Source organism: Bos mutus, chromosome 2 (assembly GCF_027580195.1).
Source record: "Bos mutus isolate GX-2022 chromosome 2, NWIPB_WYAK_1.1, whole genome shotgun sequence".
In the NCBI taxonomy this organism is placed as follows: domain Eukaryota; kingdom Metazoa; phylum Chordata; class Mammalia; order Artiodactyla; family Bovidae; genus Bos; species Bos mutus.
In genome coordinates this window covers 113,438,013-113,457,579 of record NC_091618.1, presented here as the reverse complement: position 1 = coordinate 113,457,579, position 19,567 = coordinate 113,438,013, and the positions used below count along the sequence as shown (strand labels likewise).

The window sequence follows — 19,567 nt, the reverse complement described above, 5'->3', positions numbered from 1 at the left end:
TTAAGGCTCAGGTCAACACTACTTTATGGTAATAATATTGTAATGAACAAATTAATGCAAATGAAGGCAATATAAATCAGAGGTGGAGTCTGATTTAGTGTTTTTCTCTGTTACTGGTCCTAGACAGGTAGCTATAAGCAACTGAGAATGAGCATTTAGAAAGTTTTGCTTAGTAATTCATTTTTATTTTATTCCACAAAAGCTCATAATAGATAGTTTGAGAAGCACTGTTCTAGGTAGCTTTACTTGGATGAAGATATAAAGACACTTTATGGACGAGATTGTGATGTAGGCAGAGAATAAGATTGTATGTTTGTGAGTATGGAGGGGCTTTAAATCTTTAGACCACTCTGTCTTATTTGACACATTATTTGTGGAGCACCTCTTTCTGTTGTGCTAAGGGATATGATGGTGAGTGGAAACAGAAATGACCCTCCCTCATGGTGTTTACAATCCAGTGGAGGAAACAGACATTGAGTAAATGGTCTTGTAAATGCCAGATGTCATTCTCTAATTGTGTACAGAGAAGAGAGACAGATTTTTTTGGAACCATGAACATTTTTTTTAATGGTTTGCATGAGTTAAAAAAAAATGAAAAACTGGGCTTTCCTGGCGGCTCAGTGGTAAAGAATCCTCCTGCCAGTGCAAGAGATAATGAATTCGATCTCTGATCCAGGAAGATCCCACATGCCCCGAAGCAGCTAAGCCCCTGTGCCACAGCTATTGAGCTTGTGCTCTGGAGCCTGGGAACTGCAACTATGAAGCCCAGGTGCCGCAACTCCTGAAGCCCAGATACCCTAGAGCCGGTACTCCGCAAGAAGAGAAGCCACTGCTATGGGAAGCCTGTGTACCGCAACTAAAGTGTAGCCCCTGCTTGCTGCAACTAGAGAAACCCTGTGCAGCAACGAAGACACATCACAGCCAAAAATAAGTAAAGAAATAAAGTTTTAGAAAATTGAAAAACTTTTAAAAAGTGGGAATTTCTCCATATTTTTGCCATAAATGGCATCTGTAATTTTGAATAAACAACTCTGATGAGCTATGGGTATACTCTATGGTGAGGTGTATGTATTAACTATAGAACAAAATTTCTTTATGAATTCATAATTTTCCTTTTTTGTGTGCTTTTAGTTTTCCTTGATCATGTTGTTAAAGAAAAGTGACACAATACAGAATACGGAAATAGGAACCACATTATGGGAAGCAAATTCTTTTAAAATTTATATATGTGGTAACTTCTCATAGATGTTTTATTTAGAAAAATAATTTTTTTCTCTAGAGTTCAGTGAGCCAATATAATTTGCTTTTACCAATTTTTAGAAGCAATATAACTTCCTATTGTTAGATATTTAAAGCTTTGAACATGACAAGACTATTGATTTCATGGAATCCTTAGCTTTTTAAAGCTGGCATTTGAAGTTTTGAAGTGATTTTTCAACAGAAAGCTAAAGTGCTTGTGTGTTATCTGAAGGACAGCACCTTTGGCTGTATCATTGCACCTACTGTCAAGCTGTCAACAAGTTTATAGTTGAAACTTGTTAGTTTCTCAGCAGCCACTTAGAGATATGACCTTGTAGCCTGGAAATAAGAGTTCTGCTTTTTGAGGTATGAGGCAGTTTTGTTCCCAATTTAGAAACATATAGGAGGTTCAGATTTATAGAACTGTTAATTGTGAAGTATGTACTCATTTATAGTTATAGAAAACAAAATTTCAAATACAGTTGATTATTTTCACCTAAATTGTTGTGTGTTTGCATGTGTGTGTAGTTGGTGGTAATGGTGGGAAGATGGGATGTGTGGTACCCTGTTCTTTCCAGAGTTCTGTTCCCCAGTTGCTTGTTAAAGGGACAAAATGTAGGAACCTGGGATGACTGTAGAGTTAGCATGTTTTTAAATACCTCTTTAGGACTTCCCTGGTGGCTCAGATGGTAAAGCGTCTGTCTACAATGTGGGAGACCTGGGTTCGATCCCTGGGTCAGGAAGATTCCCTGGAGAAGGAAATGGCAACCCACTCCAGTACTCTTGCCTAGAAAATCCCATGGATGGAGGAGCCTGGTGTCCATGGGGTCGCAAAGAGTCAGACACAACTGAGCGACTTCACTTTCACTTTCACTTTAGGGTATGAACAGACTCTGGCAGTTATGGCCTGGCAAGCAGTTCATTACTAACAATATTAGCATGTGTCTGAATTGTTGGCATTTTATTTTGATTTCTAGAAGAAGGGAAATGATTACTAAGCACCTAGTATTAGGTGAAAGTGAAAGTGAAGTTGCTCAATAGCATCTGATTCTTTGTGACCCCGTGGACTGTAGCCTACAAGGATCCTCTGTCCATGGGATTTTCCAGGCAAGAGTACTGGGGTGGGTTGCCATTTCCTTCTCCAAATATTAGGTACTATGGTAGATTTTTTTTCTAATGTATTCTATTTAATGTTAACAATTCTGCAGGATTGGTGTTATCCCAGCTGTATAGGTGAGGGTATTGAGAGAAAAAGACTAAGTAGTTTTGCTCAAGTACATAGTAAATGTAAATTTGGCCTCGAGCCCATCTTTCTTCTTTCTTTTTCTGGTCACACCATGCAGCCTGTGGGATCTTAGTTTTCCAACCAGAGATTGAATCTGGGCCCCGGGCAGTGAATGTGCCAGAGTCCTAACCACTGGACTACTAGGGAATTTTCCCCATCTCTCTTCTTTAAGCTCTTTTTTTTCACCATACCACACTGTTTTATTCACTTTTAGATCTGAATGTTTAGAATCTACATAGTAAACATGTTAAAGATCCATGTATTTGTGTGTGTGGTGGATGTGGGGAAAGAAAAAGAGAAGTTAAGTGCTTGGAGTATGCTGTTTTCCAGAGACTACCTGCTCTTCACAGTAGTGACCTATAGACGTATCTGGAGACGTTTCTGAAGAGACAGATGCTGTATAGTGATTTTAAAAGAATTGGGTTATAGTTTTATTCTTTTGTTGCCATCAAATATTTATTAAGTACTTACTGTGTGCCAGGCTATGTGGTAAGTGCTTTATGTGAGGAATTTCATTCAATTCCCAGAGTAAGTCAGATGTAGGTGCAGAGAGTTTAGAACATGTGTCCAGGGTTAATAGCTGGTAGGTGGTATAGTTGGGAGTAGTACTCAGGAAGGCCAGTCTGACTGCAAAACCTGCACTCTTAGCCTTTGTACCAGTGGTGACCAATAGAAATACAGTGTGAGCTACCTGTGTAGTTAAAAGTTTTCTGATAGTCACATTAAAAAAGTAACAAATGAAATTAACTTTAATAACATTTACTCTATCAAAAATATTGTTTCAGTGTTAGTCAATATGAAAATTTATTGATATATTTTTTGGTGCCATGTTTTTGAAATCTGGTGTGTAATTTTTACTTAGAGCACATGTCCATTTGGACTAGCTGCATTTCAAGTACTTTATAGCCATATGTTGGAGAAGGCAATGGCAACCCACTCTAGTACTCTTGGCTGGAGAATCCCATGGACGGAGGAGCCTGGAAGGCTACAGTCCATGGGGTCGCTAAGAGTCAGACACGACTGAGCGACTTCACTTTTACTTTTCACTTTAGTGCCTTGGAGAAGGAAATGGCAACCCACTCCAGTGTTCTTGCCTGGAGTATCCCAGGGACGGGGGAGCCTGGTGGGCTGCCGTCTATGGGGTCACACAGAGTTGGACACGACTGAAGCAACTTAGCAGCAGCATCAGCATAGCCATATGTGGCTAATGGCTACAATATTAGTTACTTATATTCATAGAAAGAAATTTGAAGAGAGACCTCAAATTGTTAATAGATTCTTTGGAGAATAGAATTGGGATGGAGAGAGAGGTGGGTGACTTTCCTTTCTTATGTTAGACCCTTGGCTAGCTTTTTAAAAAGTGAACATGTATTCTGATTTTTAAAACATGAGAAATTTTCTTATTTAAATACCAATGTAGTGAGTGAGTGAAGTCACTCAGTCGTGTCCGACTCTTTGTGACCCCGTGGACTGTAGCCTATCAGGCTCCTCCGTCTATGGGATTTTCCAGACAAGAATACTGGAGTGGGTTGCCATATCCTTCTCCAGGAAATCTTCCTGACCCAGGGATTGAACCTGGGTCTCCCACATTGTAGGCAGATGCTTTACTGTCTGAGCCACCAGGGAAGTCTGATGTAAGGTATGTACAAATGATTCAAGTAAAATTCTAAGGAGTTCTGTATTAAATCAGTGAGAAGATGGCTTTGCTTAGAATGTTGTGATTCACGAGTTGTCAGTGATCTACTGCTATCTCTGTAAAAATGTTTGGTTTTTAAACTGGGCTAATCAGGACAGTTCTGCCAGGATGATTTAATTAAAGATTTTATTCTCAGATAATGAAATTAGTGGGCTCTGTTGTTAAAGAAGTTACTTCCTTGAGAGCTCCCACAGCATTTTATTTGTATGTTCTGTTCTGCCATTAAATGATACTTGAATTTCTAAGGTACCTTAGTGGTGTGTGGTTGAGTGTGTGTGTATGTAAGGCAGATTGCCTTTATACCTCCTTGTTCTAATAACTAATTCCTTTTCGTACAGTTATCTCTTCCTCATTTTATGTATTCTTGGTAAGGGGATATTATCCAGTTTCTTCCTTCCACCGCGGGAACCTTATCTGTGCCCTTGACAGACACAGCCAAGAACTGGCCACCCAACCTGAGCTGGGCTTTGAGAGATGAAAAGATTGAGTTAAGGTCATTAAGAACTCAGTATTTCATTTCATCTGGCTTTTTTTTTTCCCACCCCAAGAGGAAGAATGATAATAGAAAAGGAAGTGTAGTCTTCTAAATAGATTCTTAACATTTTTATTGTATTTACACCAGTTGTTTTAATATCCCCAGTGCAGAGTCATCTGAAGAAAATTCCTTGTTGATTTGTCAAAGTGAAGGGAAAGGCTTGCTAGTCATGCCAGCCCATTGTTGTTTTGTGATATAATCAGTAGCCATCTATGTGATATCAAAAAGTATTCCCTTGTAATAGGTTGGGTTATGTATAATTTAGGTAGTGTTCTCCAGTAGTCCACATAGAATTATAAGTTGGTTATTTGTTTATCCCCCCTCCCCATCATATCTAATGAGTGGGCAGTTTTGGTTTTATCAGATTTCACCCCACCTTTTCATTATAAATGGCTAAATGTTGATACTTTAAAAAATACTCATAATGTTTAAAAATTCTGAATGATACATGGTTATTATAAACAAAATAGGAAATAATGAAGTGTTCACAATAAAATTTCATGTCTGTCCCTTGCTTCCAGTCTTCAGAAGTAACTGCCTTTTCTTTAAAATCTGAAAGGATATGTGCTTATTTTCCTCTCCTGATTACATGGAGGAGTTTAGTTTCTATTTGAATTTATTTTCCAATGTTTATTTTCCTTAAAAAAAATAATCTAGTAAGTAGAGCATTTCAATTTTCAGAATAACTGTTAATTGTAGCTTGATTTTTATGTCATTTCTTTTTATTTTGAAAGATCTATGAAGTTTTATAATTCTTAAAAAAATGTCTGTTGCCCGCCTTGCTCCCACTCTGCAATATGATTTTAAGCCCTTGACTGATTTTACTTCTCTTTTGGGCTTACGTCTCTTAAACTGGGCAGACAAGTTCATATGAGATAGAATTAAAATTAATCTATGTAGATGATTTCTGTGCAGATGGTTAGAATTTTTGGCCAGGAAAAATAAAAGCCCTGATCCTTTCTCTTTTGTTATTAATGACAGATGCCTCTTCATTCTGTTTTGTATTACTATTCCTCTGTGTCTTGTTTGAATTTCGTATGTCTAAATTGCTCAGTTAGAGTTTTAACAGTAAGATTCCAGAGAGTTCCTTTAGTTTTGTTGCCTGTGTTTGCTAAAAAGTAGTGTTGATGGAAGAAAGAGGTTTTAAGTTGCCTTTCTAGTTTATATAGAATGTTAGCCCTCAAGGCACTACAACTTTATTGAACTGCTAAATAAGAAGGTAAAAATGCTTTCATTTAATTGCCACCCCCCTTTAGGTTAAGTTAGGTGTTTATATGTTTTGTAAATCACCTTTAATTACCACAGAACATAAATTGCTGTTTTTCAAGAGACCACCTCCCCCCTTCCTCATAAGCACGTCATTTAAGAGTTTAAAATGAGTCACACATTTTTGCCTAGACACAAATTGCCAATATAAAGCTGTCTTTGATTGTATCCTAAAATAATGGTGTTTTTTTTCTTTGGGTCCTGTAATTTTCTTTTTCAGCAGTATTTATTAAATTAATCTAGTATTGGATTGCAGTAAACAATCTGACCAAAAAACATATGTTTTCTTTGTTTCCTCGGTACAAATTCAATGGGTTAAGTAATCATGCAGTGGTTCTCATCTACATATACAACGCATTCTAATAATGAACTTCTGTTGACTGTGGAAAATATTGCAGCAGTAGGAAACAGTTCCTTCTAGTTTACACTGTAATAGTGTATGAAGTTACTTAATCTGCTAGCTGTTTACAGTTTAATTGCTTAAACGTATCCTCATATTCATGGTGGTCTTATATTTACTTAGGTGCTTGAGGCATTCTCATTTTTTTTTTTCTTAATTGTCTTTTCTGACACATTTTAGAGATCTCCTTTCCTGTCCTCTCTGCTCAAAATAGCAACTATATGGATTCTTTAAAAAGCTTTTCTCTCACTAAGAGTTGAAATTACTCAGGGATGGAAGGGCAACTTCTAAGGTCCTGGAGAGTCTCTTGATCTTTTAAACATTAATGTTTGAACTACGTTTTTCTTAGTTGTCAGAACACTGTCGTTATGTTAAGTTAAAAATGTAAGTTTGAGACTGATTTGGTTTTGAAAACCAGTGTATTCATTGTTATACTTGAGTGAAATCGTAACACTTGTGTTTTACTACAGTGTAAGTCTTCAGTTTTACTATAACTTGTCCCTTTGCAAATTTTACACTGACACCCGTAAACCACCCATTGTAGGCCCAGAATCATTTTCCTGCATCAGTGACTCAAAATATTGAGCTTGTGGGTTGCCAGCCTAGGCGGCTGAGGGAGCGCGGGGCTTCCTCTAAGGGCTGCAGGCTGTGTAGCAGCGCTAGTCCTTTAGAACCAAAAGATTCCTCTCCTCTCCCCTGTGAGGTCAGGGTGTCCCTCCGGAACCGCAGACTGCTCAAGAGCCTGGAGCGGTCTCCTCCAGGCCTGTGATGTCTCCTCCTGCTCCATCTTCCCTGTGTCTTGCTGTCCTGGCTCCCAGTGCAGGAGGGCGGAAGGCACGTTGCCTGGCTGGCTTGGATTTGACGGACTGAGTTCTTGCTGTTGGGAACTAAAGAAGACCCCACTGTCTCACCAGACCTCTAGACACTTCACCCGTCATATAGGTGAAGAGTTGGATCAGGGGAAGGTGGTTTTGTTCCGCTTTGCTCTTCCCTGAGTGGAAAGGGACGACTGTATCCACCTTCTCCATAAGTCAGCTGTGAAGATCTTCTCTTGTACGCCAATTGTCAGGTCGATGGAACTGAAATGGTGTTTATACATTATAGCTTTCTGGGAATAGTGTTCTCCCTCATTCCCCAACTAAATTTACTGTTCAAATTTTGTTAAATCCTTAGAGTGAAAATGAAAATGCAGGGGATTACATGTACCCCACTCATTTCCTAACTTGTTTTTTTCCATCTTTGTATATTCAGGCTGAATTCTGATTTGTGTATTGTGTATAAAAAGTTTGAGAAAGAACTCTAATTAAAATTATTTTGAATATGGTTTTTAAAACCAATTGAAAGTGTTATATTTGGGGTTTTAGTCAGATCAAGGATTGATATTTTACTTTAAAGAACTTAAGAAAATAAAGTCCCATAAAGGAAATTTACTGTAGGTTATGATTTTAAATACAGAACCACAGTCTTATTATATATCACCATTTTAAATATGATCTGCTATTTATAAACTCATGGTTGTAGTAATAGGAAGGAATCAGATGAATGAGTAATAGGGAAAGGAATGTACTGAGTTAGGAGCAGGCACTTTTCGGTGCTCTCATATGATACTCCTGTGAATGAGCTCTTATTAGCCCATTTTAGAAATGAGGAAACTGGATCTCAGGGAGTTTAAATAACTTCCAAAAACCACACAGCTACTGAGTTGGCAGAGTCAAGATTTTTTAGCAAAACTCATCCTTTAATTACTACCCTGTGTTTACTTCCTGAAACCATTTTATTGCTGAAAATTATAAAACATTTTTCTTATTTTAGGGTAGCTTTAATAGTAATAATAATTTTTAACGAGAGGATAATATTTCATTGCCAGTGATCTACAATTTATCATTTCCTAGGTACTAGAGTATGTTTTTAGTTATTCTGCTGTGATAGATGACGCTTCTGTGAGTGACTTTATTCACATACCTTTTTGCCTTTATTGTATTGTTCGCTCTTTTTGTTGGTTAGTTACCCAGTCATGTCTAACCCTTTTATGGACACGATGGGCTGCAGCCCTCCAGGATCCATGGGATTTCCCAGACAAGAATACTGGAATAGGTTGTCATTTTCTCCAGGGGATTTTCTTGATCCAGGGATCAAGCCTGCATCTCCTGCATTGCAAGTGGATTCTTTACCACTAAGCCACTAGGGAAGCCATTATTTGCTTAAGAAATATTTATTGGGGAGAAATTAATGAATCAAAGGGTACATTCTTTTACATTTCATTACTTGCTAGCCATTGCCATGTTGATTTTCAACAGGGTTTCTTGAATTTGCTTTTTTATAGAAATTATCATACTGCATTTAACCAGCTGTAAACACCCGTTGTACAGTGTATATTGGGAACAACTTAAAGTATACATAAATCAGTGAAATAAGATTACATGTTAACTATTTACCCTATTGAGAGTAAAGGGGAAAAGCTAAGTGACTTTGATAAGGAAATAGCTGGCAGAGCCCCAAGAGTAGAACTGTTCCTGAAGAACAGTTGTTGGAAGAGAGAGAATGGAGGAGCCTGAACGCACTGGAATTTACTAGGGGTTGCTGTTTACCTGGTTTGCCATTCTTGGCAGGGCTTTGTGGTTAATCTCTGAGTTAAATTTGATGTAAATTAAGACCAGACTATAATTTGAATTTGAATTTGAATCCTTCTTTGTTATAACCTCTTTCAGTTCTTGTTGTCAGGCTTTCTTTGCTGACATTGTAATTTGTGGATGAGAATTCTAAACTTTGCTTCATTTCATTTGAGAGGCATTAGGAAACTTAATTACTTTACTTGCAAATAGATTTATACTGAGTATTTGCATACAAGTATTGCATACATATGTTATAAACGTCTCTGTTTTTTCACTAAATGACTTATTAGGTAATACTATGTTAGGAAATCTAATAAAGGAGAGAAAGTTAATATTATTTTACATGGTTTACTTAACCCTGATGTTTATATGTTGTATTTTCCTTTCATTTTTGATAACTGCCCTATACCAGCTAAGGCAGAATGGTAGCTAGTCTTTACTGGACTGATAATGATATCTCTTGATAGTTGGTGAAAAAAATTGTTCTTCCCAACATTTCTCATCATCGCCTTTCTTTTCCTTTACATGACATGAAGAATGACAGATACTGGTACCAGAAGCTTTGTTTACTGAGGATTAATATGTGGAGGAGGGTCTGGTAACCCACTCCAGTATTCTTGCCTGGAGAACTCCATGGACAGAGGAGCCTGGCAGGCTATAGTCCATGGGGTCGCAAAGAGTTGTACACAACTGAAGCAACTTAGCACACAATATGTTTTAGGCAGTAGCTTAAAGCTTTATTATTACATTTGTGGCCTCATTTAAGTTTTCACAAGGTTTACTTGAAGTATGCACTACTATTCCCGTTTTACATGCTAAAGCAACAATTAAAGAGGGCAGGTAGCTCACTCAGGTTAGTAAATGGCAGAACTGGAAGTAGAATTGGGGCTCTTTGATCTAAAACCCTTCCTATTAACCATTATCTCTCATGTGTTGTGTACATTTTTAGTTAATTGACTTTAACATTCTTGGTCCCACGTTTCAATTCTTTAGTTTCCTTTACCTTAGAACCTAGTTACTTCAAGAAAATCTTCACATTCTGTTTTTGAGCCTAAAGTACTCATAGTAATTACTTTGATGTTCACAAGCACTTCTGGGGATAGAGTTCAGAGAGAAAGAAAGATCACCTGTAGTCAGAGAAGTTGTAGTTTTTCTTGGTTCATAGATAGATGTTTTGTGTGGGTTTCTTTCAAGGTAATTTATGTATGGTAAGCAAAATACAGCTTACTTTAGAAAGTGGATGCTTACTGTTAATTAGCATCAATGTATCAGTATTTTATCTGGAATTAAAAAATACATTTAAAGGTTATAGGATCTTATTTTCACTAAATTAGGGTCCCATTGAAACACTTTACTGAGGTCTCTACCCTCTCAGTTTTTGGTTATTTGGGTGATACACACAAAAATGGGATATGTTGGCATTTTTCCTAGGATAAAGTTGGCACGATGATGAGTTGATTCATTAGCATCCTCTAAAGGTGATTAACGAAAAATTTTCAATCTCTTTGATGTCACACTAGTAGTGTTTGATGGTTTTATGCTATCTGGGATGATGTGCAGGATGTTCCTGGCTTATCTGTTTTATTTTCTGCCCCAGGTCTGAAAATAGCAAAGTGTCTAAAAGAGCACTTGTTCTTTTTTTTCTAACTGCTATAGCTTCTCACTCAGCTATCGTTCTTTATATCCCCTAGAGAAATTTATTAAAAAAAAAAGAATGCAATTTTTCCAGTCATTTGTCTATATGGAAAGGTGGACAGATATCTTAAAATTAAGTTTGAATTAATAACCTCTAAGGCAGCATTTCTCAAATTTTTTGGCCTTAAGACTCTTTTATAGTCTTAAAATTATTAAATATACCAAGAGCTTATATTTATATAGGTTATTATCAATCCATATTTACCATATTAGAAGTTAAAACTAAAACTAAAAATGTCTTTCTTTCTTAATGTTCTTTAAAATAACAGTGGTAAACCCATTATATGTTAACATTTTTTGAAAAATAATTTTATTTTCTAAAACAAAAATATTTAATAAGAGCGGGAGTGTTTTATATATTGCAAATTGCTAATGTCTGACATAGGAGATTGCTGGATTATATTTGCTTGTACCTTTAGTTTTTTGCAATGTTTATTTGAGTGAGATAAATGAAGAAAATCTGGCCCTATACAGATATGTGATTGGAAAAAGGAAGAGTATTTTAGTAATCATTTTAGGTAATTGTGAATATTATTCTTTGATACTGCATCAAAAATAGTTGATAAATAGTTTCTTAGTTTATAAATAGTTTCTTAAAAGTTAATTGAAATATAAAGCCTGCAATATAGCAATGGACTCTTTTTCTCTTGCATTAAAGTCCATTGGTCTATTTTGTATTTTGAATGACTCTTCTATCCATGCATACCTTTAGTCATTTGGAAAATACCAATTCTCAGTGAGTATTCTGCAGATCTTTTGAATTATAACATATTTCATTATACTGTAGCACAAAATCACATCTGTTAATATCACCACAGATCTCATAAGAAAAGTCTTTACATATGGGGAAGCTGTCAACGTCATGGTAGCACTTACAAGTTTTCCAAAATTTTAATTTTCAATTGAGAGCCTAAATTTTATCATTTACAATAAAATGGCTGCCGGATATAACCATGGTTTGAATGTCAGTTGATCTTTCAAGTAGAAATGATGTTCCACAGAAAAAGTGACTAGTTCAGCTTGCAATTCAAATGCTTTTTCTTGATAACCATGGTATTTTGGTATGTAGCAGAAGTGTTTTATGTGTACTTCTGTGTCTTCACCCAGCATATTAAAAAGATGTATACCCCAGGTTGAGATTTTGTAAAATTAATAATTTTTACTTTTATTAAGGTCATTCTTAACTGAAACTTGGTTGTTGGGTATGTGAAGAATACAGTGATTACTAGTACAGTTTGAGATCACCACCTTGATTTTCATGCTAAGTTCCTGGTGGTTCTCTCACTATTGATTTCGCACTATGACTGCAAACGTCAACTCAGTGAGGAAGACAGACAGCATCTTGTTATTATTATGGCAGAATGGTTTGAACTTGCAGACCCCTCAGGGGTCTGTCACCACACTTTGAGAACCACTGTTCTAAATTCTTTGAATATGCCCCAAAGTCTTTGTTATTCTTTATGAATTTGCCTATATTCTTCTCATTAATACAACCCGGATTTCTTCAGGTTCCACTATTCCAGGTAAATGAAAATAATTTATCACTTGACTTTACCGTTTTTGTTTTGCAAGCATTGTATAAAATTTTTTACTTCTAATGTGCAGAGCTTTCAGCTACATGGTCATTTGAAAAGGCTTTGAATAATAGACATTGCCTGTGTTAGGTGCTTTGTCTGCAAATGAATATTTGGCTAGCATGTGTAAATAAATTGGATGTTACATAGATACCCCAGAATTAAACAGTTGTAATGTGAGATTTAGAGAGATTTAAGTATTTATTGGCATGTATTAATGTGACAGTAAGGGAAGTTGTAATCACACTTGCCTGTTTATTTTTTTCCTCATTTTTTAGTGACTTAAGTCTACCCTTCTCCATCCCTAGTCACTGCTCTTTAAACTAAAACAGTGAAAATCATTTACCACAAATAAGGATCTTTTGTGCATAGGAATATTTAGGAATGGGAAAAATCTTTTAATCATAATCCATTCCAAATCAAATTTTTTGTGATTAATTCATTGCAGTGGGATGATTGGGATAGTGATTACCTATATCTTAAACTTGAAATTTTATTTCATTCTGCTTTACATTATTCTCTTTTAAAGAGCAGTATCAAAAATAACATAGCTTCTAGTGCTCCCGTAAAAGCTTTTAGATTCTTGGGTTGAGTGGTGGTGGTAGTGAGGAGTGCTAGTCATTTGGGACACTGGCATCTGTTACACTTTTTTCCATCAATGAGAAAACACCTCTTACACTGGTAGCTAAATAGGCCTAAAGAGTTTGGTGTTTGTTTCTTGTTTTTATGGGGAGACTTTTCTCTAGCACTGAATAACAGTACTCAGATATCAGTTAATAAGAATAGATTAAAATTTTTTGAAAATATTTTAACCTAAATTATTAAACTATGAAGTACATTGGCAATATATCAACACATTGGCAATATATTAATATGTTGTTTCATATAAATACTTTCTGCATGCATGCTCAGTAGTGTCTGACTCTTTGCAACCCCATGGACTGCAGCCCACCAGCCTCCTCTGGCCATTGGAATTTTCCAGGCAAAAATATTGGAGTGGGTTGCCATTTCCTTCTCCAGGGGATTTTCTGGACCCAGGGGTAGAGTCTGTGTCTCCTGCATTGGCAGGTGGGTTCTTTTACCACTGCACCTCCTGGGAAGCCTTTTAGCCCAGTGTTAATCCTAGTTTGTCTGGTTCAGCTTATCCTTTTTTATGTTGGGAATACTGCATTTCCCTGTGTAAGAAACCTTTTGACTATTCAAAGATTAAAGCAGATATTCTGGCAAAACATAAAAATGTTGATTATGAACAATTTAAGAGCTTCACTTCAGTATTTTCTTTTTATAAACCACCTGTTGTCTTATGTGCATGGTGTATACTTTTGAACAAAGTGCTCATCACTTGTCAGCCATCAGTGGCAACATAGAAATTACTTGTGGTACTTGCTTTGCAAGAAGTTCTTTTGTATTTGTGACATCAGCTTTGTTTTATACAATTAAAGTATTACACGCTAGAATAATCTATTAAATGGTGATTTAATTCTTGCCTTGAACTAAATTTGTTTACTGATTGTATGCAGCTATTGACTACTATTTTACATGACAGATTCATAAAAATTTCCCCCTTATTTTGGTAGCAGATAAGAAGGTGGTTATATTATTAAAGGTGTTTCTCAATTTAAAAATTTGCCTTCAGTAAATATTACATAAAGAGATAAATGTTGAAAACCTTGTGTGTGTGGATAATCCTCATACGATTTGATTTTCAAATGAAGTGCAATACTTATGATATATTCATGATCACTTTAACAGTATTCTAATTTTTAAACTCCCAGTTGAAACTGTATTGCAGTCATTTTTATTCATTTTCTTCTGTTAAAAAAAGAACAAAGTATAGCTGTTTGATTAAGACTTAAGATTGATACTAGAATAAATATTTAGATAGTTATGTAACTTCTTTTATACTTACAGTAACATTAACTCTATACAGCAATCCTAGATAACTTTACCAGTGGATTCTAAGTAATCTGAATATTTCCCCTTTGTTGTCTTGTTAAATAGTCCTGGTTATAATTTTTTAAAATAAGTTAAGAGCTCTAATATATTGACATTATTTAAAATGACAAGTATTTTCTTCAGATAATTTTTTCAGTGAGCAGATTTCAGAACTAATGGAATAAAATTACTCACTTAAATTTATTTTATATTTTGTAAAAAGCTTTAGGAATGCCACTCTTCAGTTATATTATAAAGGTAAAGTGTAGTATAAGTACATTTTCCAAGGTAGCCAGTGGTATATCTCTGCAATAATTGAGTTCCTACCCTTGACAATAGTTTGTATATAGAAACTCTACATGGGTTCAATGATTCAGAAGCAGAAAACTACTCACAAATAAGAATTTTTTGTTCTTTTCGGAAACTGAAAGTAAAAGGTAACTTTATATTTGCAGGAAAAAAATTTGGTTTCTTTTTCACTGCATGGTTACTCTGATGTAACTGATATAATAGAGTGGACATTAGTATATAAGTAAATGATCAAATGAGTCATGCGATGGAACATCTGCCTCAGAAAGCCCTTTCAGACATCATATGCTATGCCGTTGAAGTGTCTAATCAGTGCATCTGTCCCGGAGACTTCAGTGGGTGCGAGGATAGTTTTCTATTTTGGATTAGTTACTATATGAAGACAGTATATTAACAGATTTTTTTTTTCATGAATGCAACTGGAAAGTTTATGCCTGTGATGTCTGAATAAAAAATTAGCAATGATTTTTCTTTTTAGCATAGTAATAATTAAGGCATGGTAATGAACATACAAACTTCTACCTACCTTAAAGTGGTTATTTATGATAGGATTTTACATTGCAGACCTACAAATGCTTCCTGCAGGAAATTTTCTTGCAAATACTGATGTTACAACAGGAGAGAAATCCAGATGGAGCATGAAGCACAGCAGGATTCAGATAGGATATTTAACTAGAACAGAAGCCTGTGTTTTGGATCCCTTCTGAGCTGGAGTGTTCCTATAGTTTTAAAATTGCCACCAGAAAGAGCGGAGGGTGGGGGAGAGGGAGAGGAAGGGTGGGCAAAGGAGGGAAAGTGTATGAGCACATTGATGTGTTTCACATGAAGTAAAACCTAACCAGACACATTGTAGAATACCAGATGATGATAATGACATGCAGAGAATTGTGGTATACATATGTTTGTTTTATTCGTATAATCAACAAGCCACAGAAGACAAATTCTTATGATCGTATTTAATTTTACTAAAGGTTGCAATCTAAAGTAGTTTTTTAACAAGAGAAAAATGAATGTATTTAGAGCAGGGGGTTTGAATAAGAATTGGGCACATGTTATTTTAGACACTGGGATTTTTAAACCTTGGAAGCAGAGAATAGTCATCAGGAAATATTTTTATTCCAAAAGAGGGTATAAAAAAAGTTATCAGAACTTTTAGTTTCTGCCCTGGGATGTAGAGAGCTGGAGAGTTGTTACTACTCCCTTACAGTGAGAAAGAACCTGGCTAACTTCTGTGGCTCAAAAGTAAAATGATTTCTAAAGATATACACTGAAAAGTCTTCCTTTGTCTCTATCTACCGTGCCCCCCCCGACTCTAGTATTTTTTATTACTATTGCTTATTCTTCTATAGTATTTTTTATACAAATACAAGCTAACACAGTTAAGTATTTTTCCTTTCCGTTTCCTAAACAAAATAGCAACCATATAAACTGTGATACACTTTGCTTTTGACATTTAAAGTGTCCTGAACAGCTCTCCATATCAGTGCACAGAGATTGTTTTCATTTTTCTTCACAGACACATTATTTCCTTGTGTGACTAACGTGATCATTTATTCAACAAGTTTGGTAGTGCTGGATGCTTGGTTTATTTCCAGTTTTTTATTCTGATTATGTTATAATGCCACAATGAATAATCTAGTACATGTGTTATTTCATATATGTGAAAGTTTATGAGAGATTCACAGAAATGGAGTTGTTGAGTTAGAGGGAAAATGCATTGGTAATTATGGCAGATAATGCAGATATCCTTCCTAGGAGTGTGCCATTTTTATACCACTTCCAGCAACTCAGTCGTGTCCGACTCTTTGCCAGCTTAGGGACTGTGTAGTCCTTCGGGCTCTATCCATGGGATTCTCCAGGCAAGAAGACTGGAGTGTGTTGCCATTCTCTTCTCCAGGGGATCTTCCTGACCCAGGGATCAAACCTGTGGGTTAGTTTTAATTTGCTTTTTAATTGTAAATGAAGTTGGGCAACTCTTCATATGTTTAATAGCTATTTGTGTTTTTTTTTTCAGATTGCCTATTTATGTTGCTTGCCTGTTTTTCTATTGGGTGTTTTCTTTATTTTCCCCTGTAATAACTAAGAATTCTTTATATGTGGGGAATATTAGATCTGTGCGTTGCAAATATTTTTTAATTGATCATTTGTCTTTGTCTTTTTATGGTCTGTTTTGCTATATAAAATTCTAAATTATTATCAAAGAGGCCTTCCCCAACTGAGGGTTATAAAATAATTCATCTATATTTTCTTTAAGTATGTTTATGGTTTCATTTTTACTTGTAAATCTTTAATTCATTTAGAGTTCTATCTTTGTGTAAACTGTAACACATCCATTCTACTGTGTATATATATATATATATATGTATGTACATTTTGAGAATAGCTCTTTGATTTTCAAATAATATTTATTAAAGTCTATCCTTTGCTAACTTGAGATGCCACCTCTGTCATATGCTAGATTCCTAGAAATCCTTTTATTTATTTATTTGGCTGTGCTGGGTCATTAGTTGTGGCATGTGGAATCTTCATTTGCAGCATATGGGATCTAGTTCCCTGACCGGGGGTGGAACCCAGGCCCCCTTGGATCGGGAGCAGGAGTCTTAGCCTCTGGGCCACCAGGTAAGTCCCTCCTATAAATTCTTGGGTCTGTTTCAAATCTTACTGTGTTTCACCAGCATGTTAGTTTATTCATTTGCTAATGTGACACTTTTAAAATCATTAAAAGTATTTTAATGACATTAAAGTATTCCATATTAAAGACAGTATATATTGTATCTGATAGGGCTGTTCCCCTCATTTTCACACTGTTCCTGGCTAGTCTCGTTATTTATTTTTCCTGTATAAACTTAATAATCAACTTTCTTCATCACAGAAAAAGAAATCTTACTGGCATTGTTATTATAACAAATTTATAAGTTAGTTTAAAAAGAATTTTTAATCTTTACATTCAGAAACATGTATTCTTTTACTTGTTCAGGTCTACTTTTGAAGTGTTTGGAAAGTTCCTCCTTGTGTTGGTTTTGCACATTTCTTGTAAAATTAATTTCCAGGTTTTTAATCTTTTTTTGTTGCGTTTGGTATTGTAAATGTGGTCTTCTTTTTCATTGTTTTCTATTGTTGTCTGTATGTTAAGAATATTAAAAAAAAATCAGCCTGTTCATCTGATTCTTTGTTAGGTACTATAGGAAAGTCATAAAAATGGATAAAATATAGATTAAGTGAAATTAAATATAGTACATTAATTCAGTGGAATACTATGCAGTTTATATTAAAATGGACAGGTCCCTGTGACACATGAAGTAAAAAAGCAGGTATTTGGTTTCGTTTAAGCCCTAGAGAAAAAAGTCTCATATTCAAATGTTAACAATAGTTATTTGCAGATGGTGAGATAATTTTTACTTTTTGTCTACCTTTTCTGGCAATTACTAGTTGTCCACAGAAGTGGACGTGTTTTCCTTCCTTGCACATGTCCATTCATTTTTACTAGATTTCCAAACCTGCAGTGAGAATGGACATGAATCTACATTTTCAGCAGTGGATTGTGAAAAGAAGTGACGCTTATCCTAGATTTTAAGGCATTGCCCATGTCTCCGCTAGCAGTTGCTTTTTCTCCTTTTATGTGCTTGCTAACTAGCTTCAGTCACGTCCAAGACTTTGCGACCCGATAGACTGTAGCTTGCGAGGCTCCTCTGTCCATGGGATTCTCCAGGCAAGAACACTGGAGTAGGTTGCCATGTCCTCCTCCAGGGGATCTTCCCCACCCAGGGATCGAACCCCAGTCTCCTGCATTGCAGACAGATGCTTTACTGTCTGAGCCACCTGGGACCTTTCTCCTTTTATGCCAATTTAACTGAAGTGCTTAGACCATGCAGATGGTGGCGGTGCCTTAGAGGATAGTTGACTGCAAGGACCAGAGCTGCCTCACTAAGTTGGATCATTTGTTTCAAGATTGAAATTAAAGCGAAATAAACTATTTGTTTGTTAGTTCACCTGATTTTTGGTTCTCTTTTATGCTCTAGTTTTACTTTGGCTAATATACCTGAGTATTGTAAATATGTGAACACATTCAGTTTAGTTCAGTTCAGTCGCTCAGTCGTGTCCAGCTCTTTGCGACCCCATGAATTGCAGCACTCCAGGCCTCCCTGTCCATCACCAACTCCTGGAGTTCACCCAGACTCATGTCCATCGAGTCGGTTATGCCATCCAGCCATCTCATCCTCTGTCGTCCCCTTCTCCTCCTGCCCCTAATCCCTCCCAGCATCAGAGTCTTTTCCAGTGAGTCAACACTTTACCTGAGGTGGCCAAAGTACTGGAGTTTCAGCTTTAGCATCATTCCTTCCAAAGAACACCCAGGACTCATCTCCTTTAGAATGGACTGGTTGGATCTCCTTGCAGTCCAAGGGACTCTCAAGAGTCTTCTCCAACACCACAGTTCAAAAGCATCAATTCTTCGGCACTCAGCTTTCTTCACAGTCCAACTCTCACATCCATACATGACCACTGGAAAAATCATAGCCTTGATTAGATGTGTGAACACATTACTTTTATAATAGAAATCCATTTTCAAAGAATATAAGATCATATTATGCTTATTTTACTGAAACTTAATTTTCTCATTTAAAATACCCTGAATATCTTTCCATGCCATCAGTGCCCACTTTTGTTTGAGTAAACTTTTTATTTGGAATAATTATATAGATTCACAGGAAAGTTTCAGAAATGGCATCGGGAGTTCTCATATATATACCCAGTTTTGGTTTCCTCTTACGTTATCTTTGTTTCAATATCCCCTTATTTTACAGTGGTAGATTTGTCAAAACTAAGTACGTAAAACATGGTACCTTTATTAAACCAACATTGGTACATTACTGTTAATTAAACTGGATTTTATTTGGATTGCACCATTTTATTTACTGCTGCTGTTTTCTGTTCTAGAATCCAGTTCAGGAGACCACATTTTATTTGTGTGATGTTTCCTTAGTCTTCTCTGGCCTCCTCTGATAGTTTGTTAGTCTGTCCTT

General features: G+C 36.0%; 1 protein-coding gene across 1 annotated transcript in view; it reads left to right on the top strand.

The window, feature by feature from the left end:
* Positions 1-19,567, top strand: part of OLA1 (Obg like ATPase 1) — a 164,029-nt gene that overhangs the window by 25,257 nt on the left and 119,205 nt on the right. The window lies entirely within an intron of this gene.